This window comes from Indicator indicator, chromosome 1 (genome assembly GCF_027791375.1).
Source record: "Indicator indicator isolate 239-I01 chromosome 1, UM_Iind_1.1, whole genome shotgun sequence".
In the NCBI taxonomy this organism is placed as follows: Eukaryota; Metazoa; Chordata; class Aves; order Piciformes; family Indicatoridae; genus Indicator; species Indicator indicator.
In genome coordinates this window covers 31,569,791-31,576,733 of record NC_072010.1, presented here as the reverse complement: position 1 = coordinate 31,576,733, position 6,943 = coordinate 31,569,791, and positions in this window count along the sequence as shown.

Sequence of the window (6,943 nt, the reverse complement as noted above, 5' to 3'; positions counted from 1 at the left end):
AAGGTTGGAATGTGGTACTGGTGTAAGAATGATAAAGAGTTAGTGAGCTCTATGCAGCTGAAAGATTTCTTTTTTTAAAGGTTATTATGCATGTAATATACAAAAACTTCCCTCTCAGGAAATAGAATATTATTGACAAGAAATACAATTTATGTTTCCCCTATTCTTATGTTTTCTCCCAAGTGACAGACATTGGTGGAGGTGTGATGGTGGCCTAGATGGGCTTGAGGCCAATAGAGCTTTCTCCTCTCATGGTCTGAAACATCCATTAATATAGATCTAGACTGGCTATTCAGAACTATCAGATTCTGTGCACGTTATTGTGCCTCCCTTGTAAAATTACTTTATAAATTAAATACAAATCCAGGGACAGACCTGAAGCATCTTCTTAAGCAGCCATAATCTCAAGAATACCAAACAGGTTACTTTTGTCCTGATTGTACTTACTATATTTTTCTGCTTTAAGAATTCAGCTTCCTTTCCCCTTTTACTTCACACCATAACATTCGAGTTCTTGTTAGCAACCCAGCGAGGATGGGAAGCCTCATGTTATGGACAGGAATCTGGAAGAGCAAGAGTAACATACTCTAGTAGGCAGCCTTGAGCAGGAATTAAGTAATAATTTCTGTATTTTGTTCCTTCTGTCCAGAAATGACTCACCCAGCGACACAGAATAAGTGGCATAACCCAGCTCTGGGATGTCCCACTCTAACACTGTAGTGGCCCCCTTCTCTTAAAGCACATGCAATTGGTGCCACCTTGACATGGGATTTCTACGTAGACTGACAGTGTTTCACAGTGCTCAGCCTGAGGAAGGTTTGGGAAGAAACCTGTTATGAAAGAGTATCAATTTGTTGAAACCGATTTTTTTTCCCCTGGGGAAAGGAAAAGAAAGGATTGGAGCAAGAAGAAAATTTGCAATACAGACTACTTAAGAGGAAAAGCTGCACCAAATAACTCAGCCTGGAACAACAGTTGGGACTGTGCTGTGCTTGAGTCAGAGGCAAGACATCTAGCCCTGTCTCCCACATCGCCACTGAGGAGATGTCCTGTGTTGATGATCACCTTATATTGATGTAGATATGTTAGAAATTAAGTTCTCTCTTTCATGCAAGGAAAAAGCTTTTCCATACCCCACTCCAGTGCGGCAACTCAGCAGGATCCACAAATTTCTTTCAAGGACTGAAGTCATTTGGCTTGGGCTGACTGTTGCTGTAGCTGGGTGATTGCAGGCACCTAAGCTATTCTTAGTACTTCAGCACTGCTGTTCAAGGTCAGTCTGATGCATCTGCATTGCACTTATGGCTCTGGATGCAGTGTAGGCATATGCTCCAAAAATGGGTCATAGTGAGATGATGAAAGCTAAATCACACAGCAATTACCCCCAGGATCTAATCTGTTGCACTAAGAATCTTAGTGCACTTTTAGACACAAAATGAGAATCTTTAAATGCCAATAGAAGGTATTAAAGTACAATAGCAAAGCCTGTGCAATACTAGTTCAAAGAGATTTGTGCTTTGTGTAGTCCCAGAGCAATTATTTTTACAAAAAACTTTAGGAAACCATTCAATAAGCAGCTATTAGCAAAGGGCAAGTGCCTGGTTTGGAATAAAAAATTAAAGCAAAATTGGGACAAGTCTGTAGTGACAGTCTGTTTTGTCAAAGATGTCTATGCAGAGCTGCTGCTTACCAGTACTGTGAGAGAATCCCCAGTATCAGGTGATGCTCTTCCACTCTTTGGCTACCCCAGCAACACAAGGACATCATAGCCCACAAGATCTGTCCTTCTACAACAAATCCTTTCTCATGACATTTCCACCTCTGGAGATCCTAAGGTCAGTGATATCCCACTTGTCCCAGCAGTGTGGATGTTCATGGGCTGAACGTCCACATCCACCTTCTGCTGAAGAGAGAGGTTGGAAAGCAGGACTTTTAACACAGCAGAACTGCAGGGCACAGTGTATAGCACACAAACAGGGAGACATCTACAGACAGCAGTTTAGCTCTGAGTCATTACTGCCAAAACACATGGAAACAATGTTTAATGTTGGTATTTCCATGTTTAATTCCACTGTCTGGGCCTTTTATCAGTAATGTAGATTATGAATACAGATAGGTTCAGAACAATAGAAATGTGAGACTGGGTACTGATAATCTCTTGTTAATTTTTAACAAAGACAGCAACATAGCATTTAATTTCTCAATGAAAATGACTCAGAAACCATTTGTTTCCAACGAGGCAGTTTAAAAGATGAAATAGAAATAGATGTTCCAACATTCAGCATCTTGCAAAAGCTGGGTTATGCACATGCTTGGTTATATTGGCATGCATTAGAATTTGAAAAGAATGGCAGGGATTTGGCAATTTACAAGCAGTCAACTTCCATCATACTTTGAATGCATGGACCTATATATTTTTAATGAGTGCTGTTATTACAGAGTTACATGGTAAATAATTAAGCTCTTCTTTACGCATTACTACTCATAAAAATTTCCTTAAAGTACTAGCTGCCAGGTGCTTTGAGGTAAATACCTGATTTTCATTTGCCTCCAGTGAAAATGTGTGGTAGACACAAGCAAGAAATAAAGACAGAAAATAATTTTGATGCTGTTGTTGGCCATAATCAACAACATCGTTTTCAGCTCTGAGACCTAGACCATCATTTCCATATTCCTGTCTATGCAAAAGATAATAGTGGTTCAATAGCCCTCACTAATAAAGAATATAATTCCTTTGGTTTTTGTACAGCAGTCTGTAGGATGGATAAAGGCCATTAAAGGGTTATTTTTATTATTATTCAGCACATTTTCCAAGGTCCAAGATAGCAATAAACTTGGTTTTTGTGATTACCTCTATGTTGTACAAAAAGATTAATTTGAAACTTGAGCTAAAGGCATTCCACAAGAAATAGTTTTGATGGTTCGTGAATCTTCAAAACCTTAAGCATCGCAAACAGGCAAGCAGCACAAAATACTTCCTCACTAGGATCAGATGCAAGAACTAAAGAGCTTTAGGGAAGGAAATTATAAATGTAAAGTGGTCTGAAGGGCTTAGTCATGAAGTAGAAATTTTGGTGAGGTTCTTCTACAATACAATGCACCCATGGAAAATTTGCCACACTCCACATGAATCAAGTACTGCCAGAAAGGAAAAGAGTAGCTTTGCATCCTTCTGACTCCCTGTTGATGGATTTCTCTTTCATTCAGCCATTTTCAGACAAAAATGCAACAAAGAGCTTGATCAATACCCATGTACAGATTTTTATGTTGAAAAAGATCTGATAAAAGTCCTTTATCTCTTCTGGAAGAATAACAGCTTCTAAGAGGAGAAAAGGTTTTTAAAAAGGAAAAAGGGGGGTGGGGAGGGGTGAAGGGAGGTGGAAAGCAGATACTTGTGCTCAGTGTGCACAAAATGAAGGGACCAGGGTTGCACTTGGCCATGATTGGTGCAAGTCTCAGACTCCCAGTTGTCTGTAGAAGCCCAATTCCAATGCACTTGAGCATGTAAGAGAACCGTATTGGTGCACATCTGCTGCAACTTAATAGCCTTATTATTTAGTGATTACTGGAACACAGAAAGTGAACTTCCCATTCCTTTTTTTCTTCTCACTGCTGGACTTATGTCCATCTGTGTGATTAATAGAAATCTTAGGGTACAATGTTTTCTCCCAAGTTTAAAATTTCTACAAGTTTCTCTTGTCTCCTGTTCCCCACTTGCTCTTTTTGTTCATAACCTTATACAATTCTCATTGATATTAATTTTCTTCTATCTGTTACAAATAGATTCTTGGTTACTAAAGTGGGGATCGATGTATAAAATCATCTAAACGGTATTGTGGTTTTACTTCCCTTAGATTTTTTGTGCATTTTATTTTTAAGTATTTTTAAATCAGTAAGTTCCATTTCATAACATCCTATCCTTTATTAGAAAGTTACCCCCAAAAGCTCCTCAGCTTGCATTCATCTCAGCAGTTGGTTTGTGCTTCATTGGTGCTCTTAGCTCTTGTCAGTTCCCCGGAGCTTCCAGTCCAATGTCCATGTAAATGCAGTGGAAAATAGAAATAAATAAAATCCTTTTCATACTTAATAAAAATTTTATGGGAAATCTAAAAATAAAAATATGTATATTAATAGTGGCACTGTCTATTGTTGTTTGTCCAAAGTTTCCCATGGTGAGCTCCTGTTTTCTCTTGCTTATAGCTTTGCCAAATGGTGACAATTGGAAATAAAAGTTTTCCTGCTGGGCATCTGCTCATTTAGCTGAAATTTAAGTGCATAAATAAAACAGTTCAGTCACTTCCAAGAATGTGGCTAGAAAATATGTATTGTTTTGATGATGTTAATTTCTGTCTTTCATTTGGAAACTCTAGTTGGGCCCCACGCATTACAGGAGGAACATGAAACTAACAGTAGATGACTTTTGTATATTGTGTATATCCAGAAAAACAAGCCCAAACACAGTCAACTTACAACCTTTTAGGGGAAAAAAATGCAGTTACTACATACATTCTTTGCCACAGCTGTGAGCTAAATACCTTGGAGAGTCTGTCTGACCTGGACATAATTCCTTCTGGACTGTGTAATTGAAACTCCAGGCTACCATGGCCTTGGGTCCTGTTTTTCCTGGCCTTTCCATGTCCCTCTTTTTCTGGCTTGTTGTGATGGTTTAAAACTGATACACTCGTGGTAGTGAGAAGAAATAATTTGTTTGGTTTAAATATAGGAAAGATGGGAACAATTGGAAATGGGAACGATTCTGGACAAAGATGGAAGTGAAGAATGGGGAAATGAGGGGAGATTTGGGCTGGTTGAGAAAATACAGGAGGCTGGAACTGCACAAGGAGTCAGGAATGGGCTGGGAGTGTAAGAGGTCAAATGTGAGTGTGGCTGGGGAGGAAAACATGTGGCCACTTACATGCAATATCCTGCAAAGCCCGGTGGAAATCTATGAGAGGGCCCTTTCTAGGGCAGGACTACTCAGAAGACAACCATCTTCCAAACACATGCAATGTCCTACAGACCTCTGGCACTTGGTGAGCCAGTCAGCTCTAGCCCTGGTGCTGACACTTCCTGGGGAAGGCAGGGAGCAGGGAATCAGTATTTTCAGGGTTTCTAAAAAAGTAAAAATAGAGAAGCACTTTCTCTGCTCTCCTACCTCCTTCCCCAAGCATTATGTTAGGAGAACATGCATTTTTTTTTGCTTCAAAATCAGATCTTTGAAAGGTAGGTATTTCTGGGATTCATACAATCTTTGTGACTTTAATTTATCTGCTCGCTCAGGCTTTATGTTACAGTCTCTGTTCATAAAAAAGAATTAATGGCTACACTGGAAAGCTTTGGTTGCCTGAGGGCAAATAATTATGATCTGATTATGTTCAGTATGGGCAAGCAGTGCATGCTGGCCCCCAATAGTGTATGTGTTTTCATTATTTTGTAAATTAAATTCCTGGAGGAGGGTTCAGTTGTGAGAAAAGTATCTGGAAGGTAAAACATAGAGGGAGAAATGAAAATAAGTACAGGAATTTGTTTCAGAAAAGTTTATTTAGTTGGTAAAATGTCAAGTTTTCCCCTTTGTCAACGAGGAACTAAACACCAGTCATGATACAGCAACAGAAGGAAATCAGCAGTTGAAAAGACATAATTTCTATAGTGAACAAAAAAGAAGAATCCATATAAGTAAGAAAGTATTAAGTATGGAAAATGGTAAATAAAGATTTCAGAAAATATCTACCAATGATGGCCAAGGACAGTATTCAATTATTAGGAACAATGACAATGTTTTAGGCCCATCGCTAGAAGCAGCATACAAAAATTATACCGGTGATGCAGAGCAGGCAGAAATACGAAGGAAAAAGGTTTTATTCAGAAGAGAGCATGATTTGTGTTTGCATCCTAGCAGAGTCATACACAACTTTCAAGACATCAGCAATTAAAGATATTCAGAAAACGCCTTGGAGCTGACAGTAAGTTCTAGAAGACTGGGAAAATACAGAGGCTGTGCCAGAATTCAGAGGGTGTGACGAGCCACTAATTATAAGCTTGTTAGCCTGACACCAGTTGTAGACAAAATGGCAGAAAAATGACACAGGGCTTCAAAGGAACTGGCATCTACTAATGTAATTGTTACCCATCAATATAGATTAATGAAAGTGAGTAATTGTAGAACAAGCCTCGTTCTACGCTTGAGGGATTTAGATAGTTGACTTAATACTGGATGGTGTTTTGTTAAAAACATGAGTGCTAGCCAATTTTCAGAGTTTTTATTGCAGATGTGTTGCAAATATGAGGCACACCTGGTAATTAACCTTCAAATATAGGCTTGTCTTAAAGTCAGTCCTCTTCACTTATCTGCTTAAACATGGCCTCACCAAAGCCAGTGGGATTGTGTAATTTAGAGATGCCGTGAATGAAAGATGCAGTATTGCTGTGATCAAGTGCCTAGCACATATAAATAAATACATCCAACACAGCTTGGGAAAGGCACTTCAAGATTTTTGTGTATTTTTCCCCCTCTCTGAATGTCAGTTTTAACAAACTGCAGTGACCAAAGTGAAGCACACTTGGCACAATCATGCACAAGAAGGCAGTCTGAGGCATGTAGAAGTTTACCCCATACAAGCCAAACTCATACAGGGATGGGGCCAAAAGCTCCCCATGCTCCAGTCCTGATGGGCAGTGCTTGCTGAGAGAGATATGAAAGCCATGTAACTTGTCACGTAAGAGATGTTGTTGCAGTAGGACTTGCTGGCTTGAAGGACAGTTAAGTGGCCACAGATAAAGGATGGTGTGAGGAGCTTGCTGCTCGTTTATCTGAGCTGGAGCTGTGTTGTATATACACAAATAAAGGTGATTTATCACTTCAGAACAAAACTTCTGAAACAGTTTATGAAATGTGCCTCATTGGTGTAACTACAGAGAGGGATTCTCCTCAGAACAAAAATTA